We start from the raw sequence: 11,320 nt of genomic DNA on the forward strand, positions 1-11,320 counted from the left end.
GCACCCTGGACCCCCTCCTCCCACTGCTTCAGCACACTGGCCAACCAGTGCAACCTACCAGGAGAATTCCAGGCCAGTGAGAGACAGAGCCTAAGGAACACCACCCAAGGCTGTTCTTTGGCCTCTGCACACATGCGCAAATACACACCTCTTTTATACATATATTTTAACCACCAGATGTGGAGCCCATGGCATGGAGGGATGAACATACATGCACAGTAACCTGTCTTCCTTAGAGAGTCTGGTTCTGTGATAGGAAACACATGGGTACAAAAAGTACACCCTGCCCAGGGTGCTCCTTCTGCCTGAGACCAAGTGCTTCGTTATATGTTCATTAAAATTATATTTACACTGGGCTGAGATGGGGCAGCAGGTTAAAGTGCTTGTAACCCACACTGATGGCCCTAATTCCCAGGGCCCACATGGAGGGAGAAGACAGACTCCAGAGACATGTCCTCTGGTTTCCTTATGTATGCTCTGGTAGAAGCAGCAACCCTGCTTCTCCCAACAATGGAAGTAAACTACTTTTATAAAGCAGGCTTTCTGGTACAGACACACTATCCTAGTCACTTGGGAGACTGAGGCAGGAGGATTGACCTGCTTGGGCTATTTAGACCCTATCTAAAAAGAGGAAGTATGGGGGGATAGAGATGTAGCTCAGTAGCTCAGTGGTAGAGCACTTGCCTAGCATGCATGAGGCCCTGGGTTCAATCCCCAGAACACACACACACACACACACACACACACACACACACACACACACACACACACACACACTTGGATTAACAGTTACTTTAACAAACTGACAATCTCCTCTATCATGATTACAGAAGGCAATCATGAACCCACCTGGACCTACACACACACACACACACACACACACACACTTGGATTTACAGTTACTTTAACATACTGACAATCTCCTGTATCGTGATTACAGAAGGCAATCATGAATCCACCTGGACCTGAGCTCATCTCCCTCACTCTGGAGAAGGCTGTTCAAGCAAAGTCTCTGCATGGGAAACACTGTGCCTTATCTAAGGAGACTGCACCTGCCCTTAACACACTGAGCTACAGTTCCATTCCTGGGAGTTTACTTTGGAAACAGTCCCACTCGAGCACCAGGAGCCAGAGGCAGAGATGTGACAGCATCATCCTTGACAGTGGAACACAGAGAACTGCCTGAGCATCCAGCTACGACAGAAGGGGCAGATAAGGGACAGACGACAGGATTTTGATATAAAAGAATGTTAGTATGCTAATTTCTAGAGATTTGTTTATTTTAGTTATCTCGCTTTAATTCAGTATTATTAATTATTGATTTTTACTTTGTAGATGTTTTGCCTGCATGTATGTCTGTGCAGCATATGCATGCAGTGTCAGAGGAAGCCAGAAGGGGTTAGGATCCCCTGGAACTGGAGTCATAGACAGTTGTGAACCACCATGTGGGTGGGTGCTGGAACTGAACCTGGGTCCTCTGGAAGAACAGCAAGTACTCTTAACCACTGAGCCATTGCTCCAGTCCCTTAATAAACAATAATTTTAATAACATAAGAGATAGAGGCTGGAGAGATGGCTCAGGGAGTAGACCTGTGCAAACCTGAAAATCTGAGTTTAACTCAGGAACCCACAGTGGATGGAAAGAAGTTACTCCTGCAAGTTGTCCTCTGCCTTACACACACACACACCTCCGCCACCACCTCCACCACCGCCACCATCACCATTGACAGCAGCAGCAACAATAATAAATGGTTTTAAATAATTTTAAATAACTATTACCACTTTAAGTAAATGACCAAGTGTTTTCTTTTGTGTGGAGGGGAAGTGTCCCAGCTGGGTGGGACTCAGAGGGTTGGCACACTGTGGATGTAAGCCAAGATATGATACTACCCACCATGTTGGCGCCTACGTCAGTCAGCATGATCTGGCAATAGCTTCTTAGTTAGTTAGTAGATGCCAAGAGGTTCTAACTCCAGTGTTCTCACCACTGGTTTATTTCATTCTAAATTCCTCTGAGAAATGGAGTAAGAGCAGATCACAGATTGGATAGACTGAGAACAGCCAAGCTTTGGGGGATGACCTGAGGACTAGCCAAGCTGGGGCTGCTCTCCCACACCTTCGAACTCTCCAATATGCACCGTGCCCTTCATATATTCATCCTGCTGTACTCAGACTCCCCAGACGGAGTGGGGGATCCATGGTGTGGGGTGGTGGTGACAGGTAGACAATGAGGCAGGTACAGGGAAGGGCTGGGAAGGAACAAGAAGTGACCCCCTCTGGTGGCTTGCTCCTTTGACTGTTAATGAGTGAGAATGTCTGTGTAAATGAAAGATGAACCAGATGATTAGGCACCTCCCATCTTTATATACTACAGAGAAGAAACAAAGAAAGATGTACCACTCAAGCATATCTGCATCGGAAAAGTTGCCTCGCAGAAGGAGACTGGAAGTGACCACCAGTCACTGGCCAATGCCGCCATCTTTCATCCTTTGCACAGCCCTTAGCAGTATCTCATTTTTATTACTGGTTTCTTTATTGCTGCTCTCCTTCACCCTTGAGGCCCACAATGGTTCCTACTGTGGGACATAAGCTTTGTTACCTTAGCATTCACATTTATCAGCACATCAATCCTATTATCCTAATAATCCACAAATTAGGGCATGGTTTCGGTATTGAACCCTTCAATCTTACAGCAATCTGCAAGACATTTTTTTCTTAGTTTGCACAGTAACAGTACCCAGGCCATGAGCAAAGTGGTTCTTTTAGAATGTGTAACGATGACACTGAGGGACACGGGGCCTAGCTGACATTCTGCTCAAATCTAAGTCCCAAGACGACAAAACTACACAGAGGGGATGAGGAAGGAGGGAACACCCTTCTGGATATTGGTTTAGGCAAGAATATTTTGATATCACCCTAAAAACACAGACGAGAAAAGCAAAAAGGGCAAAAGGACTGTAGTTAGTCTAAAAAGCTTCTAAGCATCAAAGAAAAGGGTTGACAGGGTGAAGAGACCACCTACAGAGTGGGAGGAAATATTTGCAAACTATTCATCTACAAGTGACTAATATCAAGAAGATGCAAGGAACTGAACAACTCAACAGAAAAAAAAAATCCTTTTTAAGAAAGTAGGCAGATGACCCGAATAGATGTTCTTAAAGGGAATATAAGATTAGTTGGCGAGGATATGAAAAAAGAAAAAAGGCTCAATATCACTAATCATGTGGAAATGTGAAACAAAGCTAGAGTGACGTCATCTCACTTTAGTTAGAATGACTGCCGTCCAACAGACCGGAACCAAGAGCAAATGCGGAAGAGACAAAGACAGGGGCTCTTAAACACACCTTCCGGATGTGTGTGACGTGTGAACTAGTGAAGCCATCTTGGGGAAGCATAAAGAGGTGCTTCCCAACACCAGAACTAGGGGTTTACAGGATGATTTAGTGGATAAGGGGGCTTGTGGCCAAGGCTGGTGATTTATTTGAGTTCAATTCCCAGGTTTCACATTGGGGGAGGAGAGAATGGACTCCCAATTGTCCTCTGACTTCCACATGTCATGTGCCACGACACTGGCCCCCTCCCAAATCAATAACTGCCCTAGAAACAAATAAAAACCTAGAAATAGAATTTTCATATGATCCAGTGATCCCACTATTCATTTATGCCCACGACATGGAAGCCAGTATGGACATTTCAAACCAAGTCATTTGAAGTTTCTCAGGCTTCTCAGACATTTTCAAACCACTTCTGTGTGTCTGGAATTTATACAAAATTATGTGGCTGTTCTCTTGGATGTTATTTTTGGTTAATTCCACGAAGTGTTAAGTGTTTTGTTTCTTTTTAAACAATATTTCTTTTTAAATAACACAAAACAATGGATTTCATTAAGGCACTTTCCTACATGTCTCACACTTTATTGTCGTCCCTCCCCTGTGCTCCCTGCCCCGACTCTGGCTGCTGCCCCCCCCACCCCCCTCATAGTCTCCTCTTCTGCTTTTATGTCCTGTATATTCCATTACCTCTCCTCCCTTGCCCTCAAAAGCTCTCCCACCTCTCTCATGATCTCTTTGTAGGTACATGACCTACAGACACACAGACACGCACACACAGAGACACACACGGAATGTGTGCACACACATGCATGAACAAACGCGCACACCCATGCACACAATTTCCTAAGACAGAGTCCCATATATCTCAGACTGACTTCAAACTTGATATGTTGCAGAGGATGACCTTGAACTCCTAACCTTCCTGTCTCTACCTTCCAAGTGCTGGGATTATAGAGCTGTGCTACCATGCCCAGTTTTTGTGGTACTAGAGCTTGTACTCAGTGCTTCCTACATGCTAGGCAAGCACCCTCTGAACTGAGAACACCCTTACCTCTGTCATTTTAAATTTAGGGTCTGCATATGAGAGAAAGTGGGTGGTACTTGTCTAAGACTGGCTTATTCCACTTAATAATGATTTCTAGTTTGATCCGTTTTTTTCCTGCCAGTGTCCTGATTTCATTTTTCTTTTGGGCTGAAAATAATGTCATTGTGCGTACGTACCTCATTTTCTTTGTTCATCTGTTGATGGATGTCTAGGCTGGCTCCATTTCCTGGGCATTGTGAACGGCACAGCAGTAAACACGGCTGTGTGGGGACTGCTACAGTTTGCTGATTTGCTGTCCTTCGGGGCCCAGCCCTGGGAATCCAGGCTGAGTCTACTCCACTTTTTGTTCTAGGAGAAACAGCTAGTCTGACGTTGGTATTAATGCGATAGTTTACATTCCTCCAGCAATGGAAACGGGTCCTTTCCCCTCTCCCTGCCCCTCATTGCCAGCGTTTGTTGTCATGAGTTTTGATAATTGCCATACTGACTGAAGTGAGATGGACTCTCAAAGCGATTTTAATTTGCATGTTCCTGATAGCTGAGGATGTTGAACATTTTTTCAACTATTTATCAGCCATTCTCTCCCCCCCCCCCCCCCCCGCCCCGCCCCCCACATTCTTGTAAAAATTTCAAGACAGCACAGCCTGGTCTAGAACTCACTATGTAGTCCAGGACAAGTCTTGAACACTGGGTTTTATTTTAATCCCTTTCATCCTTCTTCTTTCTTGGAGTAGTCAGGAGAAGTTTCTAGAGAAACCTTGGGAATGACCTGTTCATTTAAATCCCCAAAGTGATGGTGTGCTGTCTCTGGGTGTATGCTTGCCAGGAGTGTTTTGGTGGATGGCAGCAGCCCTGGCTAACACCTCCACCCGGTAGGCTTCCCAGAGGGAGTGTGGCAGCCCTACAGCCTCCACTAGAAAGAGCTTCAGTCTCCCGGAAGGAGTCAGGTGGAGAGATCAGCCAGCATTCTTACCAGCGGGAGAAGTTCCTCTCCGCTAAACCAGGAAGCTCATAAAAAGGCCTTATCTCTGGGTGACCCGTGCCTCCCCCAGTTCCCACCTGCCTGGCGCCTGGGAAAGAACAACAAAGGGGTGTGAGGAACAATGAGCATCTGTGAAGCTGAGCCTGCCTGCACAGCCATGGGAAGCCCAGATCTCCATGCTTCCTTCCCCGGGACTCTGGGGCCAGCCAGCCATCCTCTGTGGAGGACCAAGCGATCTCCATGCCATCTGTGCTCCCTGTTTGTGACTTATCCACACCCTTTCTTAAGTATTCTCTTTGCAAGCAGCCTTATGAGTGGCCTCCTCTTTTGTTATTTCTTGGAATCCTCCTGTGGTCACACTTATAGAAATAGTCCGCCATTTCCTTTCTCTTTCCAATCACTGAAGCTATTGCCCTCTTTTCTGAGCCCCATGACCCCAACAGATTTCAGTGGGTTTGGCTGCTGCTTCCATGAGAGGGGGTCTCCCCCAGACCCTCCAGACAGATATAGAGGCCCAGCGGAGCCTGAAGGCATCCCCCACCAGCCCCACCCTCACTATCACTGAAAAACCTGGCCATATTTCCTTTACATTTTCCCATTAGTCTATCCAGGTGGGGTTTTTGTTTGTTTTGTGTGTCTTTTTTTTTTATCATTAATCTGAGATGTACCTAGATAAGTATTTTTATTTCTACTTTTTGGATAAAGAAACTAATGTATAGATTTGCCAGGGTCGTTAATAGTTATTGGCTGAGCAAGGACCCAAGACTCCTGCCTCCCAGTCTAAAGCCTTTCCCCAGTCCACCATATCAAGGACATCGCTCAGACTTGTGGTCCTATCCCATTTGTTCACAGTACACACTAATGAAGCTGAAAAGGACCACATTTCATAAAGATTATAACCCCAAGACGGAAGTTGCTTCCCAGGATCAGATAAGTCATTGGTGGCCAAGCTTGGATGAGGTTACTGGGCTGGCCCCCAACTTGGACTCATCAGGGACCCTTCCTCTGTCTCCAGGCTCCCACTTAGCCAGGTCAGCAGAGATGGGAGCATCACTCGGCCAAGGCATCAGATATCAGAGTGCTACTCAGCCAGGACACTGGGAGGGAGCACCACTCAGTCAGGACACTGGGAGGGAGCACCACTCAGCCAGGACACTGGGAGGGAGCACCACTCAGCCAGGACACTGGGAGGGAGCACCACTCAGCCAGGACACTGGGAGGGAGCACCACTCAGCCAGGACACTGGGAGGGAGCACCACTCAGCCAGGACACTGGGAGGGAGCACCACTCAGCCAGGACACTGGAGGTAACACCATTCCACCAGGACACTGAGATGAGATCATCACATCTCTGGCCTCCCTTCTACTAGAACGACATCCCCAAATTCTCGCAGATGGAGATTTGAGTGCTACCAAAAAGACAGTGAAATCTGTTGCTAACAGAAAAAAATCCCATCATTTCAATACAGACACACATAGATATAAACAGACAGACACATGCACACTGATAAACACAGAGACATGCACATAGACATACACACATAGACAGACAGACAGACACATATACATAGATAGAAACATACACATACACATTGATAGACACAGGGACATACACATGGACATAGACATACACACACTCCCGCATGGGAATGCTTTAAATAGTAACTGTGGTTGTCTTTGATTGGAAGGTTACAACCTAGTTATTATCCCGTCTGCTTTTTTACAAGTTACAAATGTGCCACAGTGCACATATAGGAACACCGTGCCACAAAATGTGAACTAAAAATGTACTTAATTTGCTTGTTGCGGATGTGTGTGTGGTGTATGCAAAGGTGGGGTGTGCGTGTGCATGTAAAGGCCGGAGGAGATTATTAGACATGCAGCTCTATCACTCTCCACATTATTCCCCTGAGACAGGGTCTCTCCTCAAACCTGGGACTAGGCTGGCAGCTGGCAAGTGCCAATGGTTTTGTCTCCGCCCCTGATGGTGCTAGGTTTACAGGCATATGTGTGGCTATGCACAGCTCTTCTATTTTTAGATGTATACGCTGAGGATTTGAACTCAGGTCCTCACACTTATTCAGCAAGTGCTCTGACCCAATTAGCTATCTCTGCCCTTGGACCCCCCCCCTTTTTTTGAGACAGGGTTTCACTGTGTATCTCTGGCTGGCCAGAACTCACAGTGTGGACCAGCATCACTATAATTTCTACCTCCAAGTGCTAGGATTATAGGTGAATGCCACCATGCCCAGGCTGAACCAACATTTCAGCAACATGACAATCAAGGTTCCTGGATGAGTCCTGTTTCCCCCTCTCACACCCACGATGGACAGCAGGTCCTAAGCTGACTCTGGTGACTTCCTTGGGAAGTCCAGCATAGGGTTCCTTAAAAGTTTGCTTCTTTACGGGGATGATTCCCTTTTGTCCTCCACAGAGTCAGGGTCATACAGGAAAAGTTGAACCCCATTATCTTCTAATCCAACTGAATGGTGAGAACGCAGAGACAGGTCACCACCCTGTGCTGGCTTTTGACTTTGGACTCCTCCATTTCCCTTCTCTCTTCTTTTCCTGATCAAGCACACGATAGTCTCAGATTAAAATAGGTGTCTGTTAAAGTAGCCCGGGGCCACAGAGGGCTTCACCCTTCACGGTCCAGCCAGCTCTGCCTTTGCTGTCTTCACCCCACTAAAAGCGATAGCTATCTATGGAGGGACACTTCACACAGCCTTGAGGCAGGGGGAGGGACTTGGACCTGCCTCCTGAATGTGCCAGGCTCTGCTGACTCCCCATGGGAGGTCTTACCTTTTTGTAGGAGGGAATGGAGGGTGGGTTGGGGGGGAAGGCTGGAGGGGCAGGAGGAGGGAAGAGGGGGATCTGTGATTAGTATGTAAATGAATAAACAATTTCTTAATTTAAAAAGAAGTGCCGAGAGAGAGAGAGAGAGAGAGAGAGAGAGAGAGAGAGAGAGAGAGAGAGAGAGAGAGCCAGGCGGCACACGCCTTTAATCCCAGCACTCAGGAGGCATAGCCAGGCGGATCTCTGCGAGTTCAAGGCCAGGTTGGTCTATAGAGTGAGATTCAGGACAGGCACCAAAGCCACACAGAGGAAACCCTGTCTTGAAAAAGACCTAAAATAAAAAAATAAAATAAAAGGAAAGAAAGAAAGAAAGAAAGAAAGAAAGAAAGAAAGAAAGAAAGAAAGAAAGAAAGAAAGAGTGATAGCTGCTTCTAACACGGAGCTACACAAGATCTAGCAATCACACTCTGGAATGTATTCAGAAGAGGTGAAAACCCATTCACACAAAAGCTGGCACATGAATATTCTAAACATCATTATGTATAACAGCCTGGAAAAGGAAATCAACTTCCTTTTCTACAGAGTGACTATCAACTTCAACTTGTAACAATTGGTCATTGTTTATCAATGGACACCCACACAACCACCAAAAGATCAAAAGGAATGAAGCACTAACTCAGGCTACAGTAGGGATGAGCCTCGACGGTGTAGGAAAATGGATGGCTACAGTCCCCACGCAAACGCTGGTTATCGGGGCTCTTAATTCTACAGCCCGGGCTCGAGTCCCTCCATTCTGAATACTTGCCAGCTCTCTAGAACTCCTCTGGCAACCATGGCCTGTGGGTTATCATCTCTGGCTCCTTTCAACACCTTCACACCGATTTCTACATCTGCTTCCTGTCACCTTCCTGCTCTGGCCATTCTCAAACTGGCCCTCTGCTCCTTCAGTTGTCAGTGGCCCCTGTCGGGACATGGGGCTCTTCTCTCTGTTAGGACGGCATAGAGGAACTGAGGCACACAGAGGGCTGTTCAGAAGCTGGGGTTCCAGGATGGCCTGGATCACCCATGAACAGACATCCCCTCCCACTAGGGGTCAGATCCTGGCAGGTGGATGAGATCCCTGGGAGAGGCCAATGGGAGGTGGGTACCCCACAGCTGGCACCACTGGATGGGTCTAGACCAATGACAGTTTTACCACTAGTCAGATAATCCTTCATCACAAGAAATGCTCATCTCTGGCCAATGTGGAAATTGTTCATTGAAGCTTATAATGGGGGGGGGGAGGTGGCGGCGGTGGGGGGGGAGGGCAGGGGGGGCCGGAGACAGTCATACAAAGGGTCCCAAACAGCCCTAGCTAAGGCTGTGCCTTCAAGAGCCAGGACAACCAACATTCAAAGCATCTATGGAGTATTCAACATGGCAGTCTGACTAACTGTGACTCCAGGCAGCTCAAGCAGCAGGAGAAAATCTGATCTCTGATAATCAGGGAATTCAATTTCCCATCCCCAGTGTCTCTGCTGATTTACATAAACATCGTGAGTGCTTAGGAGTATAAATCTATCAATAACACAGTGATTTCAAGGATGCCTTAGACCTGCCCTGGGAGAAGCGGGTCCCCACAGGGGTCCTATGCCCTGCATTCCTTGTTCCTTTTCCCAGACTATGGCTCCCAGCTTTCTTTACAGACCGCCCCCTCCCCCTTCTGCATATGGTTGTGGTGGCCTGTCCTACAAGGAGAACCTGCCATTCAGATGTGGCCAATCAGAGAACCTAGCTCCAAAGCTAAAATGATCTGTCCTGGGGTGACTTGTGATCCAGGCTGGCCCAATCGGAGTCCTTTCTTGAACTTTTGTAGGACTGAGTAAGAGGTATGCTGTTTCTTTTCCTTTGGGGCTGTTGGTCCACAGCTCTATTGGCATGTTCCTACTGTGTGAGGACATTCCTTGTACTACAGGCTGGGATGAGGCCAATGTGCAGAGCAAGACAGACATGAAGGACTAAGTTGGGAGTGAGGGAATCCTGGCAGTGTTCAAGTTCCTGGATCCATTTAACCCTGATGTCAGCGCCAGTTTCTGTGTGAAGTGGAAGGTTGCTACCTCGTTAGTTTAAGCAGGTTTTATGGTCTGGCTCGGATCTGTCCCCCAGAGTTTCAGTTGTTGGAATCATGGCCCCCAGAGTGGTGCTACTGAGAGGCAGGAGAACTTAAAGAGGTGGATCCTATCAGGAGGCATCACCCTCAGAAGGGATTAATGCTCTAGTCATGAAATGAGTCAGTTATCATGAAGAGCAAGCCTGGCCCCGGAATCTCACTGGCTTCTGGCTTTGTTCTAAACGTTCTGGCTCTTACATGCTCCCAACACAATGTCATCTGCCATGTTATGATGCAGCCAACACAGAGCTGAGCTGAAACCAACACCATGTTCTCAGACTTCCAGAATTGTGAGCTAAATAAAGCTCTTCTCTTTGTGAAGTAACAAGACTCAGGTATTTTGTTATATTTATAGAAGACAGACTCATACATCTGGGTTCATTCCTTAACAACCAAGACAGCCGTGGGGACGTGAGGGATTTATAGTCAATGCTGTTTTCCCCCAGGGTAGAGCTGGGGCACCTGGAACATTACAGCATAAAATGAACTTTACAGCATCGTTTTCATCTCTTCCATTGAGGAAAGGGTCAAGGGCTCATTGGTACTATGTGCTACAGAAAAGGATGAAAGGAAGATGCATGAGTGTCTGGTCCCCTTTACTGCCATAGTGTCAAATGGAAACTCTGGAAGACTCGAGGGTCACCATCTCCGAACAGTAGGACTTGCAATTCCATTAGACAGAACATGGTCAAGAGAAGGAAAGTACAAGATTCAGACAGGGAGCCAAATCAGGGATGGGTAGAAAGATCCTGAGCCCCTCTCAGTACCACGTTAAGCCACCGGTGCACCCAAAAAGCAGCCCAGGGTCCCAGTGACATCTTAAAGTTCTGCCAGGCCTATCTTTCCCTCTTCAGGTCTCTTTGGGTTCCTCAGTCTCTAAGTTGCTAATTCCCATTCTTTTCAAAGCTCTCCTTTGCATTTAAAGTCAAAATGTACCCTTCTGAGTCTGAGGTGGGGGAGACTACAGAGGTCAGCCCGCCTTTTAGTATAGAAAAGAAATAAGCATACAAAGCTATG

At 47.0% G+C, this 11,320-nt stretch overlaps 1 non-coding gene across 1 annotated transcript; it reads left to right on the forward strand.

Annotated features, from left to right (window-relative positions):
* Nucleotides 1–660: 660 nt before the first annotated feature.
* Nucleotides 661–722, forward strand: Trnaa-agc. The gene has a single exon. It is a non-coding gene; the product is annotated as a tRNA-Ala (tRNA).
* The last annotated feature ends 10,598 nt before the right edge of the window (nucleotides 723–11,320 follow it).

The sequence above is a fragment of the Peromyscus leucopus genome, chromosome 8b (genome assembly GCF_004664715.2).
Source record: "Peromyscus leucopus breed LL Stock chromosome 8b, UCI_PerLeu_2.1, whole genome shotgun sequence".
NCBI classification, from domain to species: Eukaryota; Metazoa; Chordata; class Mammalia; order Rodentia; family Cricetidae; genus Peromyscus; species Peromyscus leucopus.